General features: G+C 44.8%; 1 protein-coding gene across 1 annotated transcript in view; it reads left to right on the top strand.

Annotated features, from left to right (window-relative positions):
- The window catches only part of DMBX1 (diencephalon/mesencephalon homeobox 1), a 33,647-nt gene that overhangs the window by 5,119 nt on the left and 13,431 nt on the right, over positions 1-15,097 (top strand). The window lies entirely within an intron of this gene.

The raw sequence follows: 15,097 nt of genomic DNA, 5'->3' as shown, positions 1-15,097 counted from the left end.
GCTGAATCAGTGAGAGAGATCATAATGGAAAGGGCTTGGGGGAATTTTGAGACAGTTTGGTGGTTTGAGAGGCCTCATTTAAATGTAGGGCAGAATGGACCAGGCTTTCCAAGGAGCTGCTCTACCTGGGATGGTCTCCGGAGCTGGGTGAGGTTATTTTAGGCAGGCTGCCTAAATCAACAGGAAAGGGAAAATTGGATGCCTCCCCCCTGTCCAGTCCTGCAGAGGAGATGGTTTGCTAGGCAGACCTGCGGTAGGTCATCGGTACCGGATAGGCAGGCACCCCTTCTGGGTCGCACACATGCACACACACACCTTATAACCCTACTAGATGCCTTTCCTCTGGGATGTTAAATGGCACCCTTGTCACCTCTCAAGTCACCTGACTCCCAGTAAAGGAAGAGAGTGGGACTTTAAATGCCAGAGGACCAATGCTGATCTTGCTTGGACTTGTCTTTGCTCTACACTTACAAGAGGGGAGTTTTAACTCACTTAGCTCCCTGCTCGAAAGCCCACGAAGGCAGGTCTGAAGTAGAGGCACAAAGCTGGAGTGCCTGCCTGGTTTGGAGCCTGGCATAGGGGAGATCCGAATCTGGGGGAGGGTTTCTACTCCATAATAGAGGCCAATTCTTCAGGAACCTGTTGTTGAGACTTTTCCCACCCCTAAGCACTCCTAGGGCCAGATCCTGCTTCCACTTGCAGTTACTTTCCAATAATATCCATGGAACTTGAGCACCAAATCTGGTCCCCAGTTTCCAGGGCCCCAAAATCCAGCCCTTGGTGCTGCTCCATTGACCCATACACTGTGCTGGCCAGTCGCATGCTGTATCAGGCATGTGAGAGGGGATCCATAGGCTGGATCAGGTCCATGAGCTGGATCTAGCCTGTGGATCAGCTCCGTGCCACTCCTCTGGCCCATGGGTTTCACCCCAGAGCTTTCTTCTACCAAAGACACCCAAAGACTGGTGTGGTTTTATTCCCATTTAACTACACACACAGCCCGGGTTTAAAACTAGCTTACTGCACATAGACGTAGTGGGTCCATTCTCCTCTTCTACCAGTTTTCTACCAACGCACCTTGTCTGATGTCAGTGGAGATTTATATCAGCATGAAAGAATCAGGCCTAACATTGATGGCCTTCTCAACTCATTTCCTGCCTCCACCTGTAATTTTTTTAATAAATGCAAGAATGAGGAGGGTGCAAAACTGCTGGAGAGGACAGTAGGCTGACGGAGGATGAAGGGCTTTGAACTTGCCTTGTTGAAAACGTAGCTGTGGGTAATATTCATTTATACCATTGCACTTTAATATTAAAACATATCAGGAATTATATGTTAAGTCTAGTACCCCGAGAGCATATTAGAGGGCCCCTTTTCTAATTCATCTAAGTATCCTTTCCTTAGGACTTCAGAAAGCCAATTGTTACATTGCAAAACCCAGGGAACCCTGTTGTAGCCAGAAAAATGATGGAGCCGTATCTGTTTTACGTAGTCAGTATGGTTCTCTCTTTTGCTGGCATTTAACTCCTCATCTGTATCAGAAAGTAACAGAACCGTATATTAGCAGACTGGATTTTGTGCCCGATGCCACCCGTCTCTCCTAATCAAACATGCCCTAACAGAGGAGTTGAGAACAGTGTCCAGACCTAACTGGGATTCCTCCAGTACCTTCAGCTTCGTCTCACCAGTCAAACCAGAATCATCACAAGCCATAAAACAGCTGCTGGCTTTATATTTCAAACCTCCTTGCCTAAAGTTCAGCTTTCCAATCCACATTTAGGCTCCAAGATGCATCAACCTAATGTTTGAAGTTGCCAAATTTCCATCCATCTCAACTAGATATGGAGGTGGTCGGCTACTCTTTAGTAGGAGGACACCCCTACCGAGATGCATAAATATGGGCGTCGGGTTTGAAAAGCTTAGCTTCGGGTGATGAATGAGAGACTTTCAACTAGGAGTGTGCAAAATGGAAGTATTCAAGTGACGTTATTCGATACCTTATTTAAAGTAAAAAAATCACTGGCAGCATAGAGAAGGCAGAGGAAAAAGAGACTGAAAGAAGCCAACATGTTCCTGTTATGATAGAGGTACTGTAAGGCTGGCCTGCTTTTCTGCAGCACTCGTTGAATCGTGATGATTGTGAGGATGTGTGGGGGACCGGGTGGGAACGCTGCAGCTCTTAAATGAAACGAACTGTCCATTGAAGGAATTTGACTTTCAGATTTATGTCAGTCCAAACCTGGAGCTTTCCTGTGGACCCGACTCAAAGCCTACTGAAAGCTGGGGGAGGTCTTTCCAATGCTTCATGCAGTTTGGGGTCAGGCATTGCCACCGTATTAAATTGCACAAGCAGGTGACTCCGGCAGGCTTTGGTCCTTTAGGTAGTGGTGGGGGACAAAAGAATAGGGGCGATAGTTTGATTCTCATCATAGTCTACGGTGTTACTATCTGAAAGGTCTACGCTGTTCCTGTCAGACCAGCCTATGAACCCATGCCAGGAAAGACAAAATGGGTAGGAAGGGGGATATCCTAACAGATCCAGCTGTTAAGATAGAGAGCAGTTTCCTAACAGAAGGGGCAGACACCTTGTCATCCGAGCCTTTTAACGGGAAGCTGTAGGCAGAAGCGGTGCAGAGTCCGATGGCAACAGAGGACTGAATCGCCGAGGTTTATTCCTTGTCAAATGCATGCGGTGCAAAACCGATCAGAGCAAACATGCCTCTGGGACAGGGAAAAAAAAACCCAGCATCATCTCCTTGCACGTTGAGAATGAGGCAGGGCTGGTTATGCTTGTTACAGATGATTTCTTGCAAAGTTACCTGCTGATGGCTAGGCCGTACCTGCAAAGCAAGGTACCGAGGCTGCATTCATCAAAATACCCCTGTGCTCCCAGGAATAAGGAAGCATTGGATGCATCTGCAGTTATTTCCAGCTACGATATCGTTATCACATTTTGTCCTGCAAATCAAGACACGCTACTCCTGTAATGGCCTCTATTTTTCCATACTGGTGACTGAGAATTTGCCATAGAAGAAATAGCTTATTTCATGAGTGGAAGGGAACTAGCATTAATCTAAGCTAAGGTCGAGAAATCAAGCATGGAAGAGTCAGGAAAGTAGTTAAATATGAATGCTGCTTCTCCCCGGGCATTAAAACGCCCTGGAGTTGTAAGGCTCATTGGATGTGTTACGTTCTTGGAACATTAGAGTAAGGTAAAGCATCTACCAGCATCCTATTCATTCAAAACTGCTTTAGTCTGAGCAGAAACACCTAGCAGCAAAGTCTACGGTGCATTTATCCTCATTTTTACAGTCATCAGACCAGATCAACACAATTGAAAGCCTGGGATCCTGGGTGGCATGTATGAAAAAAACTTTCCTGTGCTCACAAGCTCTCTGTCTCTGGATCACTGGTTTGGGGGGGGTTACTTCAAAACTGGCTTAGTGCTCAAATCTCAGTGAGATCTAGAAAACAAGCTCAGTTTAAACAAAATCGCTTCCGCTGTGGGCGACTTGTGCAGTCACATTTTCTAATCGGGACATACATATTATTAAAACGATATGTTTGTAACATAAATGAGGCTGAGCTAAAATGTTTAAAGGCCAATTCGTATTTCACAAGGAGAGAGAGGCTGCTTTTTCTTTCTGAGCAGACCCAGGGTTATTGCAGTCATGATTGCACCGGTGAAATTAGAGACCGGCTCACACTAGTAAAACCTGTCCTTGCTTTGCTGATGCCTTTGTCCCGTGCCAGCTGTGAAAATGTCCAGCTTGCTTAATTTATCTGCCAGTGTTATGAACCCTACCCGCATCTACTACTTCACAGTGAATCATTGAGGCTATAGATATAATCACTACAAAACCAGCCCTGAAATGAGGAGCACTGAGGCTCTTTTCCCACAATATCTCTATAAAACAAAGGTCTTCATTGAAAACTGGTGCCTAATTCAAGAGTCTCTTTTTATGGGGCCCAAATGCCTATTTGAATGATCTTTTAGTGTTTATGGGACACTTATAAGGTGTTGTCCTACCATCCAGGTGACAGTGTCCTCAACACCTGCTCCGAGGATCAAATACTAAGTTAGACCATCATGTTTGATCATCCTGGGACTAGAAGTCAAATGTGCTACAGACCAAACTAAGCCACAGATATTCTCAAAGAGACTCAACAGATAATATCTAGCCCATCTTTCATTCCCATCCCAATGGCCTATTTACAGGTGGGTTGGCAGGGAACTGCTTTTAACACCATGAAAAAGGTCCAGCCCCATGCTCTGTCCCACCCAGGGCTGAAAGCCAAATTACATTACTTCTGTTTTACCTCTTAAAAACAAAAAAAAGACTGCTAAAAATACATTGGTGGCTTGCTGACTTTTTTTTTTTTTAATAAGCAGTCAGACTAAGTGCTTGGTTCCCTCTCCGTTTTGTATCACGGTATATGAATTTGTAGCTGGCATGAGCAAACTTCCCTAACTCAGCTCTTGGTAAATTTGGTGGTTTGATTGCATGGCGTTTTTGAGACTACTTGGATCAAGGTGTGGCTTTCGTGTCAGATTTGAAAGCACAAAGGTGTGATGGTTTCTAGATTAAGGACCTTGAACATCCTGGCAACATGTTTGTGACTGGCCTGACCGCTGGAGCCGGCTGTTCACATCCATTGAACTGGAGAATGAAGCTATAAGAAAGCCATGCCGCTGGCGTGTTATTCAAATGCTCTGGATCGGGGGTATCCAATATCCCACAGAGCCCCATAATTTGGCCCTTGGTGCTGCCCCATTGACCCATATACCACATTGGCCAGCCACATGTTATATCAGATATGCAAGAGGGGATCCATAGCCCGGATCAGGTCCATGAGCTGGATCTGGTGGATCAGCTCCGTGCCACTCCTGCAGCCCGCGAGGCCAGATGAGTTGGACGTGCCTGCTCTAGGTTAACCTAACTCCAACACTGAACTGCCATTTTGGCATCGTTCATAAGGAAAATGTCCTCAAACAATTCGTTTTTACAACTGAAGCCATTCGAGGCTCTGCTGCTGATTTCTATTGCCCTAAGTCTGGGGCTGGCATCAAGTCCAAGCTACTTTTAAATTTCCTTTAGCAGATAAAACCCCTGCTGCTTAAGCATAGCATATTTCTTCTGGAATAGGATGGCTTCTGTAGTAATATATCTTTCCATTCATGCAGTAAGAATAGAGGGGGGTATTTTACACACCCGCACTATATCGGTGGAGTCTGAAGGACGTGTGTCACTCACCAGCAATACGGGCCGAATTAGCAGAAGGGACCAGGACTCGAAGCATCACTTGGATGCTGGTTTAACCTGTCAGCAACTTGTTGCACAAAACATGGGCTGGGATGATCGATGTATTTGGGGCTGGTCCTGCTTTGGGCAGGGGGTTGGACTAGTTGTGACCTCCTGAGCTCCCTTCCCACCCTCATTTTTATGATTTCTATGAACTGCCAGTATTAGCACCATGACCCTGACCACGTTTAAACCAAGCCTTTCAATTATATTTGGGGGTTTGTTATATTTCCATCCTGTTGGAAAGCCTTCAGAGCCCTCTGATCATATTGGCAAGGGTTTCTCTGCCGCCGTGAGCACTCAAAACTAGCTTTTGTTAATGGAAGCTGAAAGTCTCACCTAATCGCTTGACCCTAGCAGCTGGGGATTTGCAGGGTGGGGAGGGGGAGGGCAACAAATACCACAAGAGTCATGATAAAATCAAAAGAGTTGACCAAACGCTGGCTCTGTTACTTGGTTTCCTCTCCGTTTTGTATCATGGCATATGAATTTGTAGCTGGCGTGAGCAAACTTCCCTATCTCATAAGGATGCTGCAAGGTTTATTTAATAAATGACCTCTAGATCCTGGCATGATGCTTCCCCTGAAAATCAGGATTACAAATAGACATGCTCCATTATTATTAGGGTGAGAAAGGGTCTAAAAATGGCTAGACAACATCGTTAAGCTGCATCTACTTTGTATTTTCTTCTTCATTCGTATGCAAGAGATTCACAGTATTGAGCAAATTCTGCAAAATACCGTAATTCAAAAGTTTGCTTGCTAAAATGTTCATCTGTTTCATCATTTTTAGGGAAAGGGTGGGGGGGGGCACTTTAACGAGACCTCAGAAATGACTCTGCGTATGTGGTGGTTACGGCAGTGAACAGAGGTTGTGCTAAAATCATCTCTAATGACTTTGAATAGAACCGAGGAAAGTGCACCTAAATCTGGTTTTCTTTTACATAGGTTTATATTTACTCAGATTAGTCCTAAGTCTCAACTAATTTACATGAACTACAATTGGGATGGCACTCAGTTTAATTCTTTGGAGTCACGCAGGTATGAAAATGTTGTCGGTAGATCAGAACTGTGTTGTTTGATGTTTTGGAGCTGCTCTCACTAATACCTTCGTTCTCTAGTATTTTAGAGAAAAAATCCTTAGATCCTTATTTGTACAGCACACGTAGCCTCCAGTCTTTAACGTGAGGCTGAGGAATAGCAATCTGTTGCAATATTTCAAATTATTTATATTTAATCAGCTACAAAAACGAGCATTTCCTTTGAGGTTTGGCCTCACAGTGGCAACAAAATTGATTTAAAACGTACGGTGTGTGATCATCTGCGAATTTTGGACCTTCTATGTCTTAAAAATTTAAGGAAATAAAAAAATGGCATTGAGGCAGACCTCCTGCAGGGAACATTTATTTATGACTCCTTTAGATTCATTTTAACACTAAACACATGCAACTTATCCATCAGGATGGTGTCCTGAGTCGCTGTCATACACATATAGGCAGAGATTCATTATTTGTCTCGCCAAATTTAAAACATGACTATGCAGTGAAAAGAGACCTGAGACATGCTATGCAAAAAAATATAGATATAGATATAGATATATCCCTGATTTTCAACATACAATTCTAGGTTTTAATGAAGCGCATGGACTTGTTCAAATTATAGTAAAAGCAACTGGTATGTGGAAGCATTTGCTTTTACTTCAAATAGCTGATGCTATATTAACAAAGTTGTGTTGGGTTTTTTTTTTAATTTGTTTCTCCATTTAGGAAAATTCCCAGCTGGGGAAATACATGGCCATGGTAAAATCCTCTACAAACAGAGTAAGAGTCCTTTGCTCTGCTGGAGGTGGATATTGCCCCCAAACACACGTCTGGCTGGAAGCCTGCCCTTCTATGTGCCAAACCCATTTCCATTTGCCACCAATACAGTACTGTACTGAATTGTGATCTACATCCAAGGCTACATTTGGAGACCATGAAACGCTTTCACAGTTTTTACCACCTTCTGCAGACTGTACTTTCCTAAGAGGGGCAGCCTGAAGTGTTCAATTTTTAATCTACAAAGGCCAACTGGCCTGGCTAACTCCCTCTCATTACCAGGAATCCTGGTTTTCTCTGATTAAAAAAAAAAATCCCCAATTTTCAGATAAAAAAGTAACCCCAAATCCACATTTTTTCATGATCAAAATGAAACACCACTAATAGATATAGATATATCTTTCTAGATAGATAGATAGATAGATAGATAGATATTAGTGGTGTTTCATTTTGATCACGGAAAAATGTGGATTTGGGGTTACTTTTTTAAATCCAAAAATTGGGGATTTTTTTTATCATAGAAAACCAGGATCCCTGCACATTACACATGAACTCATGTGAGATGCCTTCACCAGCAGGGTTAGCCCAGTGCAGGTGCAGCTCTGGGATTTATTCCTGCCGTTGGTCCATCAAAAGCGGAGTATAACCTTTCAGCCCTTATTTTATAGGCATTAGCAGGGCTCTCCTCTGACCACCTCATTAAGTATCAGTGGATTAGATCTTGCAGCACAACTACAAGGTAGGGAAGAACTAATTTCTTTTTTAAAAGAAAGATGCGGGGGAACAGAGATGCCCAAGACCCCGGCAATGCTCAGACTGCCTGTCTTGGGGCATAAGCAGAGGTACACGCACCCTGGTATAATTTCCAAAGTTTTCAATACCATCATAATAATACCAAGATCGGGACTGGACAGACATTCAGTTATCCTGGGATAACTTGCACAGTCAAGGCATTCATTGGACTTCACTGCTAGACAGGAGGAGGAACAAGTAATACTTACCTGTTTGCTTTAAGTGACCTGGGATGGATGCAAACAGATGCAGCTTCAACCAAGGTAACTAATTCAATTCGTGGGTTATTTTGCTATAAGGGTTTGTCTAGTATCCACTCATTTTTTTTTTAAATACCACTTTAAATTGTTAGTCTGTTTGCTTAGTGTGCTTAACCCCAGACTCTTTTCTATCTAATTTTCAATATTACAAGATTTCTTTCTTCAAATCAGGACTTGTCTGTTTGGGAAAACTGACCAGAATAAGTGATCTCAGAGGATCTTCTCACAGAGACAAAATAGATTCAGGAATAAAACTCAGGATAAACTATTCTGGAATAAAAGTAACATTTATTCCAGACTATAATATCTATGCAAGATGCTCTTGCGATTAGCTTACTCTGATCCATGTCCCATGTAGACAAACCCAGAGATTTTGCATGAAGTTGGTAACTTTAATCAGTGGACACGTCATTAAGGCTGGAAGGAGGATATATTAATGCATTTTTTACTATTTGATGCTTTAAATTACTGTAATATTTTGTATATAGATTGAACATACCCTCAGATAGTCTACAATGGGAGAACTTGAATCATGGAAAATAAGGGTGGGAAGGGACCACAGAAGGTCGCATGTAGTCCAACCCCCTGCTCCAAGCAGGACCAGCTCCAACAAATGCAAATTAAAATAACAGCAAGTGCCCAAAAATATTCCTAAATGCCAATTCTGGATGTCCATCTTTATTTCTGGCTCTCCTCCACCACATATGGAAAATCTCAAGCTGCTGCTGCAATGTATGCTCATCTATCTACAGCCTATTTATGAACGTGCTTTGCAAAATAGCCACATTTAGTATTAGAAAAAATTACTTGTATTAAAACAAACGCAGATGACCCTTAAAGCCTTTCAACAGGAATGCCAGGCTTTTTGGTCTTGCTTTTTGGTCTTGCGCTCATGCAAGGTCACCTACAGAAAATGACCATTGGTGTGGATGGGAAATTTTGGCCCATGTTTAATGAATGAGCATAAAGGGTCAAGCTCCTCAGTGGATGCAGAGCAGTGTGGCTAAAAAGAGACAACCAGATTTAATCTGGATTTGATTGCCCTGGGTTTTGACCAGCATCGAAACAGGCCCATCTTAGAAACATTTGCTTGAATTAGCCTTGATTGTGTTCATTTGGGTACTCCATGGGTACAATGAGCTTGTACCTAGGATCTGAGGATAAAAGTCTTTGTCCTGAGAAATATTTGTCACCTGTAACTCTAATTATACCAGCTGAGGGCTTGGCCTTATGTGTTTGTTCAATTGAGAAGGCTCAGACCCTTGGCCGGCCGTAAGGAAACTACAGTAATGTACGGCAGCCGAGGATCTTGCTCTACATGATCTAGGGAAATCAATGCTGTACACCAGGGCAGGGCAGCCTACAATGATTGGACTGAATATGGCCCATGCAGGTCTGATTCGGCAGCATGGGGGGGAAACCTGGATCTAAAGAGGCCTCGTTAATGCAGTGGCTTAAAATCTGTTCTGTGCCCTTGCTTTCAAATTTGCCATTCCTGTTGCTATTTGACGTGGTTTCGGGGGGCACCCAAGGAAGCAAAGCAGGGCATAGAGCAGGGAGGGGATTGGCAGCCCAGCCTGCTACTCTACAGGGGTGCCAACCCATGTTGCGTACTCTACCTTGTACTGTAAATACATGGGACCAAACCCACTGTGCCTACTTGCACTGCCAGCAACTGGAGTGGAGATTTACTTGCCCAAATGAGATGCATTTGGGTAGGAAACGCTGCAGAATCAGGTCCACTAAAAGATCCACTAGAAGGTATCACAAAACTCAGCTGTGCAATGACTGAGACGTGTCCTACCATTGACCCAAACTCCCCTGAGCTGAGATCCGCTTGCAGGAGGGTGATAGGACTCAACAGCAAGGCCTACAGAAGCCTGGGGGCTGCTTGGGTTGGCCAACGGGACTGCTGGAAAGGCACGGGGCCACAGTCATTGGGCCAGAAAGAGCAAGGGACTCCAAGCTGGGAGTTAAGCCACTCATTTAGGAGAATGAGGTTCAGTTGCCAGCTCACAAATATTCAAATTGTTTAGGCTCAGTAGAAGGGAGTCAATGGGAGAGACCATGACACATCCGTTCCTAACCCCCTGGCACTGGTGGCTAGGGTATTTGCCTGGGAGATGCAGACCTTTGTGCAAACTCTGGTCCGAGATCAAGCAGAGAGAGGGAGCTGAATGTGGGTCTTCCATGCTGCTCTACCATGGAGCTACGGAGCATCATGGCACCACCCTCTCCTCCCCACTTGCTTTTGCGGATGGCTGAATGGGGTTGGGCTCCACTGCAAGGGAGATGGGGGATGTCTAGTTTGAGAATCCTGCTGGGGTTTATGGGAAGTAAGGACTCCATGATGCATCGGGGCATCAGGACATGGAGGTACCTGGCATGAGTAGCTGCAAAATTTGGGCAGTGGGAGAATGTAGGTGCTTCGAGGGGCTGACATGGGGGTGCCTAACTGCTGGATTTGATGCCTGTTGGCACTTAAGGTGCCATTGGGCACATCTACATGTGCATTAATGCACCATAATTACTGCGCATTAAGTTTAGTATCTGTAATGCAGGTAATAATAGGTACTAAGCTTAATGCATAATAACTGGTCTTGCTGCACAGTAGCGCCAGTGCATGTCTTTTAAGTGACGCTAATGAACAGGAGACTCATTCTACTGCGCGTTAGCATAGCTTTTGCTGTGATGCACTAATGCGCAGTAGGATTAGTCTCCTGCTTCTTTAGCATCTCGTGTAGACGCGCCTACTGATTCCTTCGTGGAGTTAAGCAGTTGGAGCCCACGGCTGAGCAGCCTCTTCTGTAAGCCCAAATCAGTGAGCTGAGTGCCATGATCACCTGGTTCAACAAGGGGATCAAGACCTGGTCCAACTCTTCTAGAAGCAAAAGGCGGCCAGTACAAGGGGCCCCATGGAGATCCACAGCTCCCTATTCTTGGCAGGGCCGGACACAGGCACGGGTGAACCGGGCGGCCGCTCAGGGACCAGACAGAAAAGGGGCTCGAAAATTATTATTATTTTATTTTATTTTCATTATCTCTGGTGAAAGGGGGCCCGATACCAAAAGTTCGCCCGGGGCCGCCAGGAGTCTAGGTATGGTGCTGGTTGTCAGCACAGCAAATACTGCAGAGCAGTCCCAGCAGTCAATGGATGTACAAGAAATGCAGATAGTCCTCTGCAGTTTCCATTCACTGCAGATAATGCATTATCCCCACCTTCAAATCCCTCTTCCTTTCCTCTCTAACCCTCGTCCCTCTTGGAGTCTCTCATCTCCGCACAAGAGCCGTCTGAGAAAGCTACAGGCCATTACGATGACACAAGGTGAAGCTTCCTTCCCCACTTAATCAATGACAATTTAGGATAGGTTCCTTCACGGCGCAATGCTAATTTATACAAAGTAACACCTAATCAAACTCTGCTTTTATTCTCTGATTGGCGGTGGTTATTAACCAGGCCCTCCAGCCACCGGGAGACATAAAAGATGCATTTGCAGATTTTGAAAATTAAAGCCATCTATACAGCCAGTGGGGAAGATCTGCTTATTTGGTTGCTTAATGAAATATAAAGATTATTTTAACCAATGTAAGCACAATTCGACAGCTTGTGAAACACAGCGGTGGTTTGATGAATGACCTCCTCTGCTTTAAAAAAAAAAAAAAGAAATTGCTGCATGGTGTCTTTTAAATATTTAATTTATTTGTTAGGAAGACGCATTGAGTTAAATGACATCTAAACCAGGGTGCTGTGCAATCTCGGTTAACTCTTGTCGACTAGGTTAAAAAAAACCAACGAATGTAAACTGCCACTGGCCCCCGAATCCCTGGATCGGTGCCGCTGTATGTATTCTGCCAGCTACAAAGAAGTTACATCCGTCATCTGCAGTGCAACATGCCAGACAATTATTGATAAAACTGCAATGTATATCGATAGGATTCATGTTTCCTTAATTATTTTTAAACCTCTTTTTTTTTTCCTCCAATGAATGTGTTTTCTACCAGCCATTAAGACTTGCAGAGGGAGTGAGGGTGAAAGGCTTTGTGCAAACAAATAGAAATCTTACTCGAGAAATGAGGCAGCAATTAGAAATAAACTGGGCTTGGAGATGGCCCATGTCTCCAATAGGATTGCCGTGCCACTGTGCTCTGAACCTGCTAGTGTGGGGATTTTAAGCCACAAAGGTGTGCACACTGCATCAGAAAAGAAAACCTGATCCACATCACAGTGCTGCAAATTCCCAACCCTGATGGGGATTGAGGAGGAACGGTCTCAAGCTGCAGCAAGGGAAGTTGAGATTGGATATTAGGGAAAACTTTCTCACTAGGAGAGGTGCAGCTCTGGAGCAGGTTACCCAGGGAGGTGGTGGCAGCTCCATCCTTGGAGGTGTTGAAGACCCAGCTGGAAAAAGCCTTGCCTGGGATGATGTAGTTGGGGCTGGTCCTGCTTGGAGCAGGGGGCCGGAGTAGAGCAGCGTTTCTCAACCTATGGGTTGCAACCCAAAAGTGGGTCACGTGAGTATATGAAAGGGTTGCAAACTTGAAAAATGGATTCTCCTTTAAAGGAGAAAAACCATGGCTTTTTTCTTGCAGGCTGGCAAAGCTCGAGCCTGCAAGGGGCTGCTTGGGGGTCCCCCATGCCGCACACCCTGGGGTCCGGGGGTGGGGGCAGCGGGTCGAGAGTGAGGGGCACTGGGTCGGGACTGGCCATTGATGTTCACAAATGGTACATAAAAGGTGAAAAACACTTGACTAAATGTGACCTCCTGAGGTCCCTTCCAACCCGTATTGTCTATGGTTCTTAACCTGGCTTGCATTTGTACAGAAAGACGGGTCTAGATGAGCCACATCCCACAGGGAGGTAAAAACTGTACTGGCTCCATTGACTTCACTGGAGCTACGTTCATCTAAACCAAGAGAAAATCTAGCCTCGGTCTTGATGGCAATGTCTACTCTCGGAAACCGAGCCACTGTTGGCAGCATTGCCAGCAGCTGGGTCTCTCCTTAACTGCGACTGAAAGCAATACAAGGTCTGGACGAGTGCTCTAAAAAAACCCAATTAATGCTTTGAAGCAGCAGAAAGGTCAGGCGTAGCTGAGGGTTAGATATACCAGGGGCTCTGGAGTCAGTGTGCCGGAGGTCGGAGCATACTTGTGTACAAGCGTGAAGGCAACTTCAGCGGTGGCCAGTATTTCATTGCAAAACCAGGAACCAAATGTAGAGGAAAGGGCTGGAAAAGCATCAGAGCTCAAGAGGTTTGTGGCTAGAAAAGAGCTGCCAGCATAGACAGAGCCAGCCTTGCCTTTCTTCCTGGGGTACGTGGGGAAAGGCACCAGAGGCAATGTTCATTTTGACCTGCAAATGAATCGATGAAACCAGCTACCACGAAGCAGATGCTGCATTTTTCAGCCCAACATGCTTCCAGCTCCGGGCCGAACTTTGCAGTATATCCCCGAATCCCAAGTGAAACCCCACCAAGGCCAGTTTCACTCCAGGACTGTGCACGACTGGCAGCAACCTGGCGTATATCGGCTGTGGCAGTGGAGATCTTGCCCATGGACTAGTGGCATAGTTTGCTTAGATTGCTATCCTCTGCCCCTGCCAATATACGCCAGGTTGCTGCCAGTCGTGCACATGCCTGGAGCAGTACACAGTACATGGACCACTTAAGCCAAGCTACAGGCTTTTCTGTTTGATGCCTGGAAAGTGAGCAGTGTGTGCCAGGGTGCAGGGCTGCGCTGGAGCATTAATTAGCTGCGTGCATATGCTAAGCTAAATTAGGCTTGTGAGCACCCGCTAAAGACGCTTGCTACCGCTCAGCACCAGGAGGTAATTTCCGAAACCATTTTACATTAAAGCCAAGGGAATGGCTTTAGAGGAAAACAAAAGACTCTGAACTATCAAAAAGCATTAGGATTTATTTATTATGATAAAAAAGTTACATATTTTGTACTCGCACTAGACCCCTGTATGCCTGAAGTGAGAGTTATTAGAGATTTTCCCAAGAAAAAGGTCTTTGGCACAACTCAAGCAGGCGGACTGTAGTACAGGTGAATCGTTCAGCAAGTTCTATGGAGAGAAGGGTCATTTATCCCACGCTTTACGTGCCGACGCTGCAAAGAAATGTTTAGAAGATGGAAACCTGGTATTGGGCACTAGACCTTCTGGGTCAGGTTTTCAGAGCTATCTGAATGAGTTTGTGCCACCAGACACTCACTGCTTGAGGGATTTTTCCTATACCAAAAATAAGTGAAAGTCTTCCACCTTTCACGAGCCCCTCTCCAACTTTACTTTGTAAGCATAGGATAAAACCCCTGTGATTTTTTTTCTTCCAGCTGACAGCTGAACTGTAAAACACCCATTTTTCATATCAATTCTACCCAAAATGATTTGCTGTTGTTTTCCATCTACCCCATCATCAAAATAAAAGGTTGAGCCAAACTTTGCTTCATTTTTGGATGCTTTACCTTTTGAATTCAGCGGCAAGTTGAAACAGACCATTGCAAAACCCCCAGATAGAAACATTTCAAGGCTACAGCATTAAAGCAAAAGCATTCAAGCCTGGGCTTATCAATGTTTTTTTTTTCCCTCCCTTTGCCTGAAGTTATTTGCATAATCAATTCAAGCAGTTTTGGTCAATCCGAAATGTATTTCCAGAAAAAAAGTTATTTGCACGCAGTTTCAGCCAGCCGTAGTTTAAAGTGGCCGGTAGGCTTGGTGCGTGATCCCTGTGCAGAACAAAATTGCTTCTCCCCTAACGATCTCTGGGCGCGATCAAGTTATACTAGTCTGTCTATGGAGTGGGATGGGTGTTGTGATATCAATTAGGCTAGCTTTCTTCAGCTATAAGACTGAGGACCTGTTTAGGAGTGAATCCAGAGCTGCTGATTATAAAGCCTCTGATAACCCAGATGGAAAGTAGATGTCGT

This window comes from Alligator mississippiensis, chromosome 5 (genome assembly GCF_030867095.1).
Source record: "Alligator mississippiensis isolate rAllMis1 chromosome 5, rAllMis1, whole genome shotgun sequence".
NCBI lineage: Eukaryota > Metazoa > Chordata > Crocodylia > Alligatoridae > Alligator > Alligator mississippiensis.
Note: the sequence above shows the minus strand (reverse complement) of the source record. Positions and strands in the feature narration are given on the sequence as shown.